Here is a 13,880-nt window from a genome sequence, read left to right as displayed (position 1 = left end):
GTTATGTGGAATCTACTGTTTCAGTAGCTGCCTCTGCTATTCTTGTAGCCTACAGTCCTTATTCCCTACCATTCCCACCCCCATCTCCAAATGATCTGCAGTTGTGTTTGGGTTTTCAGAAGGTAATCTTACTTTCTCAAGCCCTTTCTGTTAAAGAATTGACAGATTATCATGGCTCTAGGCTGGAGGGCATAAAATCATTGAGCAAATTGGATTAGTAACACAAGGTAGGGCACGTGTCTTTCTAATTATTCCTGCTTCAGAACGAGTTTGTTTTTCTTAGGCAAGCTTCCCTGGTTTCCAAGATATAAGAATAAATTTAATATCTCTGTGCTAGGGTCCTGCCGTCAGTCACAGAGTTTCCTTTGCTGCTTCTTCCAAGAAGTCTAGGGATCCCATGCAGGTAGCACATTATCCTGATATGTTGTTGTAGCTGATAAGCAGCATCCTTATTTGACTAAGCTCAGAATGTTGTATTGAGTTGACTTAATTTTGCCTAAAAATGTGTGTGTTTATAGTGCAAGAATTTATTGGGAATGGCCCTTGTGTTAGCACTGTATTAAATGATAGTGATACAGTAATAAGTAAGACTTAGACCTTGCCTTGATCAGGCTGCCCTCAAATCCCGGACCTCAAGCGATCTTCCCACCTCAGCCTCCCAGAGTGCTAGGATTACAGGTGTGAGCCCTCATGCTTTTTTGTTCCCAGCGTATTGCGGGGTTACAAACCCTTTGCACCGCCTGAGCCAGAGCTACCAGCGTCACCCAGACGGTGGGCAGCCTATCCCCTCCTCCCCGCTAAAGGCTGTATTTTTTAAAGGTAACTCTAATGGCAGTGGGGAAGGGGTGGGCCTTGAGGGTAAGAAAACCAATTTAAAAAAACAACCAGAATAAAACTGGTGAGAAACTTGTGTCAGAAGCAGGGCAGTCGGTGGTGGTAGGAGTACGGGAGAAAGTATATACTAGATAGTTGGAGATTAGAATTGACAGAGTTTGGTGAGAGGAAGGAGCTGCTGCTGATCTCAGATTTCTGACTTGAGTGGGACGACAGTATTCTCAAGTGAGGCAGAAGGAAAAGAACACACTTTGGGGAAGGATTGTTTTAGTTATAGGCACACTGAGTTTTAGGGACCTGTGGTACATGAGGTGGAGAGGTCCTTTGACATCAGGTAGTTAAAGAGATGGTTCTGAAAGGTGTAAGAAAGCTCAGCACTGGAGAGAGATTTGGGAGCCATCAAGTCTAGGTGGTGGTTAGATCTCTGAGAAAGGATGAGGGCATGTGCATATAATAAAAAGAGAAGGGGAGTATGAACTCCTGAGGAATACACCCATAGTAAAAGGACAGGGGGAGAAAGACTGTCCAAGAAAAGAGACTGGAAAGAAATAGTCTGAGAGGTAAAGAAAGTAATGAATTGGGCTCTTCCTGTGGGGTAACGGGACTAACCATGCTCCATGTCAGATCGAGCATCACAACTAAGCGCAATCATTGAAGCCAGGGGTTGACTTTGGTTCCCTTTCCATGACCCTGTGCCCCTGTCTCCTGTGTACAGCAGCAGCCCCTCCCCCCTACTGCTCCACCTTGCACATGATGAGCAGGCTGCCTGCAAACCTAAGGACACAGGAGGACCGACACACAACCAGGAGACCAGGAACTAAGACCAGGTGCCCTGGCCCAGTGACTGTACCTGCAGGATCCTTTTGGTTTGTTTGTTTTGTTTTTGAGATATGGTCTGGCTCTGTTGCCCAGGCTAGACTGCAGTGGTGTCATCATCATAGCTCACTGCAGCCTCCAACTCCTCAGCTCAAGTGATCCTCCTGCCTCAGCGTCCAGAGTAGCTGGAACTACAGCTGCGTGCCACCATACCCAGCTGATTTTTCCATTTTTAATAGAAATGGGTCGCACTCTTGCTCAGACTGGTCTCTAATTTCTGGCCTTAAGCAATCCTCCCACCTCAGCCTCCCTAAATGCTAGGATTATAGGTGAGAGCCACCGTCCTGGCCTGTAATATCCTTGATATCATGGTAAGAAGGCAGCACCTGAATGGCAAGTTTCAGGTGGTCCTGATTTTTAAATGCTAGAGAGAGCTTAAACAGGAGTGATTGAATACTATCCACTATATTTGACAACAGGGCTTGATAGGCCAGAAATCAAATTGCAGTGAATGGGAGAGAAGGATGTTGAGACCTCAAGTATAAACCGCATTTTCAAGAAGCTTGACTAGGAGAGGAAAGAGGGAAGGAAGAGCACAATAGCTAGAACAGATTTTAGGATTACAGGGGATGTTTTTAGGAATGGGCAGACTTGAATGTTTTTACAGAATTTCTGAAGTGTTGAATGGAAGTAGGGGTAGCAGAGGTCAGGCAGGTACCCTGGCAAAGGTAGCATTTTCAGATCTTGGAAGCATAGTAAATCTCTTGTGTGTTGGTGGCTAAATAAACCCATCTGCTTGTAGCAGCAGACTGGCATTCACCTGTGCTCCATAGGCTTTTGATATTATTTGTGTTACTTAATCCACTAGGTATCTCAGCCCACTTGGGCCAGGTGTCCTGCTCACAGAGCTGGGCGGGTTGTACCCTCCTGTCTCCGGGCATCTTTGCTCACTTCCTGGGAAGACCCTCCAGGCGTCTTTACTGGCGTTCTGCTCCTCCTCCACCTCTGCTGCCTCAGTTAAGATGTGTCTTCTGGAGGTCTTGCTTGAAGTTAGGACGGTTGCCAACGATGTAGGCAGTCAGGGTTTTCAGAGTTATTTGTGACTCAGTTAAAAGTTTATAGTGCATTCTTTTTCTTTTCTTTTTTTTTTTTTTGAGACAGAGTCTCGCTTTGTTGCCCAGGCTAAAGAGTGAGTGCCGTGGCATCAGCCTAGCTCACAGCAACCTCAAACTCCTGGGCTCAAGCAGTCCTCCTTCCTCAGCCTCCCGAGTAGCTGGGACTACAGGCATGTGCCACCATGCCCAGCTAATTTTTTCTATATATATATTTTAGTTGGCCGATTAATTTCTTTCTATTTATAGTAGAGATGGGGTCTCCCTCTTGCTCAGGCTGGTTCTGAACTCCTGACGTTGAGCAATCCACCCACCTCAGCCTCCCAGAGTGCTAGGATTACAGGCATGAGTCACCACGCCTGGCCTATAGTACATTCTTAATAGTTTGCATCCCAAGAATTATACTGAATTTCAAACTAATAACAGTGATTTGTCCTGGGAAAACAGGGATGAGGGAGAGGGGACAGTGGTCAAGAGCCTTATGCATACCGCCTGAATCTTTTAAATGAGAATTCAAATTAAATTTAAAAGAATCATGCTGAATAGTCAAATTTGAAAATTAAAACCCTGCCATATCAGAGATGATACTAGTAAAGTAAATATATTTTGTTGAATATGTATTTCTTTCAGCTTGCCATATTCCTTAGGAAAGATTTAGTTCTAATTACATCCTGTGAATTGAGTCAGGTACTTGGCGTTGGAAGAATTCTGAAGTCTGCTTGCAGTTTAGCAGGGTCTGGGGATGGATATAATCCAAGATCCACTGAACCTTCCCACCCCCGGTGTGAATCCCAAGATCAGTCTGGTTGCTCTGCAAGAAGACAGAGGAAACTAGAGTGGTGCAATTAGTTTTACTGCTGTAGCTATACATGATCAGATGGTAGGGTTTCAATGTAGTTCTGAACATTTCAAAATGATGTTTTGAAGGAATTTGCCATTATTCATACCTTAGAAGAAAAATACTGTTGTAGATAGTTTCAACTAGATATAGTTTCAACTAGATAGCAAAAATGTTGATTTTAGAATTAATTTTTTGTTTATCTTGAATATGAGTGCACTTAATACAGAGGTTCACAGCCTTGCAGAGAAAGTAATGAAGCTGTTCTATTAAAAACTGTATTCAAGAATACTTGGAAAACTGCCTGGTTTCCCTCGTCTGCCTGTCCTCTGCTTTAACTCCTTTTTTTCCTCACTGAGTGCTGGCAAATGTCTGAGACCCACTACCAAGCAGGCAAAGGACTGAGTTGGTCACTGTCTCCTTCTAAACTTGTCTATTAAGAAGATATGTATGGCCAGGTACAGTGGCTCGCACCTTTAATCCTAGCACTCTGGGAGGCTGAAGCAGGAGGATCACTTATAGTCAGGAGCTTGAGACCAGCCTAAGCAAGAATGAGACCTCATTTCTAGAAAAAAAAATAGAAAAATTAGCCAGGTGTGGTGGCGCATGCCTGTAGGCCCAGCTGCTTAGGAGGCTGAGGTAGGAGGATGGTTTGAGCCCAGGAGTTTGAGGTTGCAGAGAGCCACTGCACTCTAGGCTCTAGGAAAACAGAGCAAGGCCTTGTCTCAAAAAAAAGGAAGATATGTAATAAATATGGACTAATGATATAGCTAGAGAAGTTGTTTTTTAGCCTAGGCAGAAACTGTAATCATAATAGGGAACTAAAAGTTAGTGTTCTCTTGATAGTCTGCAGTTGACAAAAAGTTAAAGAATCCAGTCATTCTCTGAGGTGCCGATGGTCAGACATAACCACAGAGCCTTGAGTGCTCCATGAGGAGCACTCATGGAGCCCCATCTTGGAAGTTGCAGGTAACTTCTTCACCTTTCACCAGTGCCACTGAGTGGAGGTGCATCCACATTGAGTTACTGAACTCTGGGGTCCCATTGGGATTCAGTGCAGCTCATGTTTATTCTGCTCCTATCCAATACCAAATTCAGAGGTGTGTAAGACCATAGTCTTTGCCATCAAGGAGTTCCTGCTGAGTGAAGAAAACAGGCCCATGGACATTAACAGTATAGAATGATAAATCTCAAAGGGTGAACACTTTGTCCAGCCAAGGAGGGCACAGAGAAATTCCAGTAGATAACTAACACCTAAAAGAGGTGGAAGGGAATTAGGCAGAGTGCCCTCAATAGACATCAGTGCCTATCTCGTGGGCAGGGAAACTGCACACAGTCCACAGGAAGTGATGGTGGGTCTGGAGAGATCTTGGTAATAGACAGTTATTGACTAAATGTAAGCAGCAGTGTACCCAGAGGCCAGATTTGCTTTTGAGAAAGAAAGAGTGCTAGAGCAGCAGTGTATTTTAGTAGGGGGACAGGGAGACAAAGTATTTCTAATTCTCATCACAACACAATTCCATCTCAGATTTATTGATTAAAACACTCCAGAGTAAGCCAAAGTAGAGGTGATGACAGGTAAGAGGGCAGTGCGCTGTTTTCAGGGTTCACTGTATATAGCACCACCTTATCACCGTGCATAACGTGGGCTGAGGCTGTACTTCACGATCCATAGCCGTGGGGAATGGAACACATTGTCTTGGACAGAAGCATTAGGTGGATTGTGAAACTAAGGGGCCAACTTCTGAGAAGTGACAGCTTTCTGACAGTGGCGTAGACATTGATCACAGATAAGCTTCTGCTGGGCTCACCATTGCTTTAACCACCTTCACACACAGATAGGTCTAACTTTGAGCAGCATGTCCCTTTGGCATTTGTGCCATTGTAAAATGAAGGGACTGGCCATTTCATATATGTGCATGTATCTGTATATTCACATTATATGAAGATATATTTCATAGACATTTCATTATGAAATAAATAAAATTTTCACTGCATTTATTAGCAACTTGCCGTGAATTGATTTTGAAGAGGCCATTCCAGCCATTATTGGGGAATGGATTGGGGAAGAACAGGAGTAGGGCCAGGGACCAGCTAGGAGGCCTCCATGAATGAGAAATGATGATGGCAGGGAACATGAAGACTTGTGGATAGAGCTGAGAAACACACTTTGAAAGCAGAAATGGTTGGACTTGCTGACAGGCTGATATGAGGGGTCTAGGGTCAGGTGAGAAATCTGGGATGAGTGTCAGGGCCTGGGTGGGGAGGGAGGGTGGAGTTAGGTACCTGTTGAATCTGAAGTGATTAGGAGACTTCCAGATAGAGACATCAAAAGACAATTTGGTATTTTTCTGGTAGAATAAACAAAAGTAAAATAAATAGTAAGTCAGGCATGGTAACTCATGCCTGTAATCCCAGTACTTTGGGAGGCTAATAGTTTAACACCAGCCCGGGCAACATAGTGAGACCCCATCTCTACAGAAAAATTTAAAAATTAGGTGGCATGGTGGTGTGAGCCTGTAGTACAAGCTACTCAGGAGGCTGAGGCTGGAGAATCTCGTGAGCCCAGGAGTTTGAAGGTGCAGTGAGTTGTGATTGCACCACTGCACACTAACCTGGGCAACAAAGCAAGACCCTGTCTCAGAGAGAGAGAGAGAGAGAGAGAGAGAGAGAAGGTTTAATATAGCTTTTAATGTTTCTTCAGAAAGTGTTTCAGTTCACGTTCTTTTTTGTTTTAAACAAAACAAGGCCTTACTCTGTTGCCTGGGCTGGAGTGCAGTTGTGTGATCGTAGCTCACTGCAGCCTTGGACTTCTGGGCTCAAGTGATCTTCTGGCTCAACCTCCCGAGTAGCTGGGACTACAGGCATGCGCCACTGCACCTGGCTTCAGTTCACGTTCTTAATAACCACTTGCCTTTTACTGAGTATGTGTTTGGTGCCCTGCCCTGTACTAAGAGTTTTATTTTATTTTATATTTTTTGAGACAGAGTCTCACTCTCTTGCCTGGGCTAGAGTGCCGTGGTGTCAGCCTAGCTCACAGCAACCTCAAACTCCCGGGCTCAAGTGATCCTCCTGCCTCAGCCTCCCGAGTAGCTGGGACTACAGGCTTGCGCCACCATGCCCGGCTAATTTTTTTTTCTATTTTTAGTTGTTTGGCTAATTTCTTTCTATTTATAGTAGAGACAGGGTCTTGGTCTTGCTCAGGCTGGTCTCAAACTCCTGAGCTCAAGCAGTCCTCCCACCTCAGCCTCCCAGAGTGCTAGGATTACAGGTGTGAGCCACTGCGCCTGGCCTGTACTAAGAGTTTTATACCTATTTCATTTAAACTTCGAAAGAACTCTGTAAGGAAGATGCTGTTATTGTTCCTAGTGTTGGATGAGGAAGCTGAGGCCTGCGAGGTTAGGCCGAGGGCTCAGAGACGATAGCGGGTGACCCGAGTGGCTGGATGTCCCCAGGTGCCTGCGCTGATGCTTCCCTTGGCATCTTGCTCTGAGCATGTGCCTCATTGTGGTTTTTCTCTCTTTTCAGGATTTTGGTTTTTTGCACTGAATGTAACCTAGATTCATCCGTACGGGCTTGTGTTGCCCCAGGATACTGTCAAAGGTAAGTTTTTAAAAAATATACAGCAATGAAATGGGAGAGTCCTTGGCCAGCGCAGTGGCTCACGCCTGTAATCCTAGCACTCTGGGAGGCCAAGGCAGGAGGATCGCTTGAGCTCTGGAGTTCGAGACCAGCCTGAGCAAGAGCAAGACCCCGTCTTTACCAAAAATAGAAAAATTAGCTGGGAGTGGTGGCGCTCGCCTGCAGTCCCAGGTACTCAGAGACTGAGGCAGGCTGAGGCAGGAGGAAGATTGCTTGAGCCCAGCAGTACGAGGTTGCTGTGATGCCACCACAATGGCTACAATGATGCTACCACACTAGCCGGGGAGATAGAGCGAGGCATGTCTCAAAAAGAAAAAAAAAGAGAGGGTGAGTTAGCAGGGGATGGGTAATTTCACACCTAATGGGTATGTATGGTGCCCAATGTCTGGGGATTGGGCACGATCGTAGCTCTAACCTGGGGGTACAGAGACAATATATGTAACCAAAGCGTTTGTACCCCTGTAATATTCTGAAATATTAATTAATTAATTTTAAAAAAGAAAAGAAATGGAAGAGTCTTCATCTTGAAAAGAAGAAAAGTACTTTCTGACATTGTTGCTCCTTTTTGAAGTTCTTACAGAAGGATGTTTAAAGTGGCCATCACCTCAGCCCCTTGCATTCCTACCGTCTGGTAGGTCCCTTGGAAAAGCACTGGGGGATGGATACTGACATTTGGTGCCTCATCCTGGAAAGCTAGATCTTAGTTATTAGAATTGGCAATTCCAGGGTTTTCTGTGAGTATATTCCTGGCTTCTCTGCCTCTCACCACTCCTTTGCTTCAGTCTGTTGTCCACATTAGCTTTCTAAATGGTAGATTTACTCAGGCCACACCTTTGCTGAAACAGCTCTTATAGTGCCCAGTAGCTACAGATTTGGTTCTACAAATGCCTTCAAAATCTAATTCCAGTCACCATTTCTGGCTTCATTTTCAGTGAATCCCTATCTGTAAGTCTTAATAGACCACTTTCTGTGTCCTGGGTGTGTAGTTTTTTCTTCATGGCTTTGTGCCTTGGTTGATGCTTTTCTCTTTGCTTAAGAGTTTGGAAAAGGGGAGAAAAACGCAACTCTCTACTCTTCCCTTTTGTAGTTTTCCTCTTGTCCCCTTCCCCCAGACTCTCTTGGCAGAAATCCTTTTTCATCTGTGTTCTAAGTGTACCTGTTGTTATTACAGTAATAAATTATTAATTATTTTTCATTAAAGTTATTTATTTCTGTCTCCTTTACTACACCCTCTGAGACTTCTTAGAAAGGAACTAACTTTTTTTACTGCCCGTGTGCTGCTCCTAGACACCTTGCTAAGAGCTATGTGTATGTAGTTTAATCCTTCTAACACCTCTTCCTGCTCAGTTTTATGGATGAAAATACTGAGGATTAGAAGATTAAGTAACTTGAGCAAGATTACACAGCTAGTAACTGAGAAAGAAGAATGATTCTGCTCCTTCAAAGTCTCAGCTCATTCTAGTACACCACATTAGCCCAGCACCGTCTGGCATGTGCTAGAGGCACAGTAAATGTTTACTGAATTGATATCTGTTGCATTTTAAATAAAAATCATGATAGTTGACTAATTCAGTCATTCTTACATAGAAATGTATTGAATACATATTAAATACCAGGTACACAGTTTTAAGTAGACTATGAGTACAGAGATTAACAAGATATAGTGGCTAGTATCAAGGGGTTGACAATCTAATCCCTATCACATAGAGGCATCTATGTGAGCAAATAAATCCAATAAAGAGTATTACAGATCCTATAATAGAATTCAAACAAGATCCACCGGGGGCACTAAGGAAGGAATTCTTACTTCTGCCTAGGAATGGATGAGGAAATACTTTATAAAAGTGAGTCTCAAGTGACAAGGAGCGTGTTCTCTGGTGGCATTGGCGGAGGGAAAGGCAGAAGGAGTTATATGAACAAAAACATGGAAACCTGAAACAATCTGGCATGTTGGCAAAGCTGTACGTAGTCCAGTATGGCTGGAACAAAAGGAACAAAGAGACTAGGCAGTTGTGGCTGGAGAGACAGGTGAGGGCTGGATCCTGGAGGGATTGGAAAATATTAACCTATTTGCCAACTTTTATAGGAGACCTTGCACAGATGCTGGGTATGACATTACTTGCATTTAGTCATTACCATTTGTTCAGCTCTGTCTTGTGTGTGCCAAGCACTGTGCCGGGTCAAGACTATCCACCGCTTACCACATATGGCAAACTGGTAACTACTCTGAGGTCAAGACTGTCCTCCACTTACCACGTATGGCAAACTGGTGACTACTCTGAGGTGCAGTGATGTTCTGAGGCAGAAATCAAACACTTGTGTTGTCATGTCGTCTTATGAGAGCTTTGGCAGTATTTGTTTATTCCTCCAGTTGCTTTTTACATAAATGAGTGTATTTGCGTTGACTTGTTCATGACTTTGTTAGCACCAACACAGAAACCCTTTGTCACTTCCCAAGTGGAATCCTTAGGTGACCATATGCTTCTGTATTGCCTACTTTATTCTACTTATATTTTGTCAAAAGGACAGTAAAATTGACTTAGATCCCTAGACACACTAGAAGCCATGCCTTCAAACAAGGATGTATTCAAGGCCTTTTCAAGAAACACATTAAAAACTATTAAGGATAGTTCCAATAATAACAACAAATGAGAACAAACAAAATAAAGAACGAAGAAAAATAGGTATCGATATGACATGGAGTCAGTAGATTATATGGGATTAATCAGGAAAGATTTCGAGAGATAAAAATTGGAGAATAGAAAGAGATGTGGGTTGGTGAGGGAAGGGATTTCCAGCAGGGTGTGGACTGGGGGTATACATAGATAGGTATTGGCACGTGTATGGAGGGAATGGAAGGGTTTGAGGGAAGTGCAGAATAGTGTGTACATTGGAGTAACTAGAAATGAGATTAGTACAAAGCTTAGGAAATGAAAGTATGTTATTGATACTGTGGTAATGGGCTACTTGGAATGATAAAGCTGATGCAGAAAATTGGACTTAATTCTGAGGGGATAAGTTTCAGCTATAAGTTGGGATTGAATGGGACCCAATAAATAGTATTCTCTTCTCTTCCCAAATTCTGGATCAACATAGACATGGAACAAAGGAATAAGGCAGGTGGAGTTCAAATTTTCACTTTCATTGTTAAAAACATTGACATTGGAGAACTAGCTGAAACCTAAGGGGGCAAATAGGCTTCCTAAAACTGAGTTCCAGGACTTAACAGGTTCATCCACGCAGCAGCACTAATCTGGAGTTAACCTGCCTCCTAGAGGAGTGGAGGAGCAGAGCGGAACAGGTAGGGAAAGGGAAAGGGAAGAAGGAAAGGCCTGGACTTTATAAGTCCAGTTTCTTCTTCTAGACTTAGATAAGTCACTTCACCACTGACATCATGAGTCAGGGATATGGTAAAGCCAGGAACATTAAATAATTGATATTTTCCATGTAGAAGGAAGCTTAAAGAGTGGGGGGAAAAGTTGTCCTCCCCTAACATTCTCTAGCTTTTGTCTCTTAGCACATTGGTTCTAACCAGCAAATCTGGGTCAGGGTGGTATGCCTGTGTCCTTCCTCCCTCCCTCCCTTCCATCTGTCCATCTTTCTTTCCTTATATGAGGTATAGTCAGAAACTTCTTCATTTCCGTTTCCCCTTTGAATCACCTGTATAAGCCTAGCACTGGCAATTTAAATGTAGAACTTCACTGATTTTGTAATGCATTTGTCTGTTTCAAATTCAGCTGCTTTGCAGCTTACATGCAGCAAATAATTGTTCTACTTTCTAATGTTTAAAAGGCCTATAGGAAGAAAGTCTCTTTTCCCTGAAGTGTAATCTTTCCCTCAGCCATGCCTGCTTAGGAAAAGCTTTGCTGGCATAATTCAAGGTCAGGCAGCAGCCTTCTGTACACTGAAGCCACCCAAGCCTGCTAATGCCCTGTTCCCTTTGCTGAGGCCAGCACAGCTGGCATTTGCTTGCTAGGCCAGAGTGGCTAGTGTATGCTGAGGCCACCTGCAGAGGCGACATTTAAATGAGCTTTCAGTGTCACTCCTACCACTGCACCTCACAATCTTCTATGGCTTGTTTCTTGATAAGGCTTGCAAAGCCCCCAGCCCTTTGCTGAGGCTGTGTGCCTAGTGCCAGCAGCCTTGTCACTATAGAAACCGCTGCTTAACTAAAGACAAAGTTGCCATAACTACAGTTACTGCTAAGGTCAAAATACCATGTGGCCTATTGTTTATAAATCTCTAATTCAGCCTCAGTAGTTAAAAGCTAGTGCACAGGCCGGGTGTGGTGGCTCACACCTGTACTCCTAGCACTCTGGGAGGACGAGGTGGGCGGATTGCTCAAGGTCAGGAGTTCGAAACCAGCCTGAGCGAGACCCTGTCTCTGCTAAAAATAGAAAGAAATTGATTGACCAACTAAAAATATATATACAAAAAAAAATTAGCGGGGCATGGTGGCGTATGCCTATAGTCCCAGCTACTATGAGCTATGAGCTAGGTTGATGCCACAGCACTCACTCTAGCCTGGGCAACAAAGTGAGACTCTGTCTCAAAAAAAAAAAGCTAGTGCACAACTGTAAAAACAACAGTAAAAAGTCTAACATAAGCTTCTACAAGAAAACATTTTTCCCCCTTTAAAGTCCAAGGCCCAAAAATCCTGGCCTCAACAGAAGCCTCAGAAATTCCATATGTATTTTACCCCTTGAATTTTACTTTATGTCTGTTTATTAAGATTTTAGTCCTATGCACCAGATGCAAGGGTCTTTGAGACCCAGTGAATAGGATTGTTCTTCCCTTGGCTGAGTTCTATATGAATTGAGAAATAGGATAAAAGAGGAGGGCATTTGGGAGACCAAAATATTGACTCTATTGCTAATAAAAGCTGTATTGGAGAATGTGACTTAACATCTACAGGCAAGTGAACTTAACACTGAACCTCAACGTTCTCCAGACTTACCTAGTCATGGTAGTTGTGAGAGTCCTGCATTTATGGGTGCAGGAGCTGAGAAGCATGCTCCCTGGGGCAGCTGGCTTCCAAAAGGGAGACCGAGAAGGGGCTGAGCTCCACATACCTGTTTCTCCTTCTACATTCACCATTACAATAAGATCCTGTATTTCCTCTGGGGCAGTGTGTGAAGGTGGAGAGGGGCCCAGAGTGAGAACTCCAAAGAGAGGAAGAAACATTCCTCTTTCACAGCACATTCCAAGGAAATGGCCTAGAAGCCACTGGGGATGTGAGCCTAAAGGAGAATAAGAATTCGGAGTAAAGGATGCTTTGTGATTGGTAATCAGCATATACTTACTAAGCACCTGTTATGTACCAAGTGCAAATATACTATCAATTAATACTCAGAATAACTATTATCCCCAAGTTTCAATAGGAGACTGAGACTGAGTCAGATTGACTCAGGTCTGTCTGACTCTTCAGTTACAGCTACAGCTCTCTCTCCAGGTTCTGGTCGCTGCTCCCTGCCCCTTTGGGCCTAGCAATGGTAGGGTTCCCCTGTTGCCAGCCACTGGGTGGTTTAGTAGCCTTTGTTGGTTTCCCTTAACTCAGGGGTCCTCAAACTTTTTAAACAGGGGGCCAGTTCACTGTCCCTCAGACTGTTGGAGGGCCAGACTGTAGTTTAAAAAAAACTATGAACAAATTCCTATGTACGCTGCACATATCTTATTTTAAAATAAAAAAACAAACAGGCAAAAACACCCACATGTGGCCCGTGGGCTGACGTTTGAGGACGCCTGCCTTAACTATTCTACCCATTAGAAAATTGAGGGCTGGAGTAGTAGAGAAAGTAAGACTTAAGGGCCCACTTAACAACAAATGGATAGGATCTTGTTGGGAGATGATGGATTTTCAGAAGTGAGTGTAGAGGCAAAAGTCTTGGTTAAAGCCTAAAAAAGGGGGGTAGTAGAGAAGGTGGGGGAGGATAGATGACAGAGGTCAGTATTGGGGGCATAGAAGAGGAGTCAGGGAAAGAGCAGTGACTGTCAGAGAAGGGGAGGACTAATTTGAGCCAGGCAAGTCAGGCCAGAAAGAGAATTGAGAAAAATAGAAGAGCCAAATAAACAGGAGAATCTAGAAAGGATAAAAGTAAAAAAGCTATAGTTGAAGGAGAAGTCAGCGAGATAGGAGCAGTGGTCTTTCATAGAGGAACACGACCACTGCCAGCCTGCCTTCCTCTTCTGCCCTCCTGTCTCCTGTGAGTGCCTCCCATTGGCATAGCCCAGCCAGCAGCCAGAAGATGAGAGAGCCCAGTGCTGGAGTCCCTTGGGGCACACGGTCAGGTAGAGAGGAACAGAGCGTTGATCTGCAGGGGCGAGGAGACGGTACGCGGCGCTGGACCCAGGACTGTCCAAGAGCGTGGGCCCGGGAGCATGAATGGAGTTCCAAGGTTTCCTTCTGGTTCAGCTATGCCTTTAACGCATCATCTATGAAAGCAGTCTCTGTTTCCGTAAAGTAAGAGAACTTAAAGATACTGTGAAGCAATTTGTGTACAAAACCTTTCTGGGTATGTTGTTGAGTTTTTCAAATGCTATCAACTTAATTTTTGTAGCAAGAGCAATTTTTTTTTTTTTTTGGTACAGCTATCATAAACAGGGGAGGGACAATATCAACTAGAAAAAGCCCGTTTCAC

The 13,880-nt window shown here is 43.9% G+C and overlaps 1 protein-coding gene across 5 annotated transcripts in view; it reads left to right on the top strand.

Moving 5' to 3' along the window:
- The window catches only part of TNRC6B (trinucleotide repeat containing adaptor 6B), a 249,037-nt gene that overhangs the window by 47,252 nt on the left and 187,905 nt on the right, over window positions 1–13,880 (top strand). For 4 of the 5 annotated variants that reach the window (XM_012741671.2, XM_012741666.2, XM_076006973.1 and 1 more), the window contains one exon: window positions 7,129–7,203. The exons of the other annotated variant lie outside the window; for it this stretch is intronic. The gene's annotated coding sequence lies outside the window, so the exon portion shown is untranslated. The remainder of the gene's footprint in view (window positions 1–7,128; window positions 7,204–13,880) is intronic. 5 annotated transcript variants of the gene reach the window in all.

This window comes from Microcebus murinus, chromosome 10 (assembly GCF_040939455.1).
Source record: "Microcebus murinus isolate Inina chromosome 10, M.murinus_Inina_mat1.0, whole genome shotgun sequence".
Lineage (NCBI taxonomy): Eukaryota > Metazoa > Chordata > Mammalia > Primates > Cheirogaleidae > Microcebus > Microcebus murinus.
Note: the sequence above shows the minus strand (reverse complement) of the source record. Positions and strands in the feature narration are given on the sequence as shown.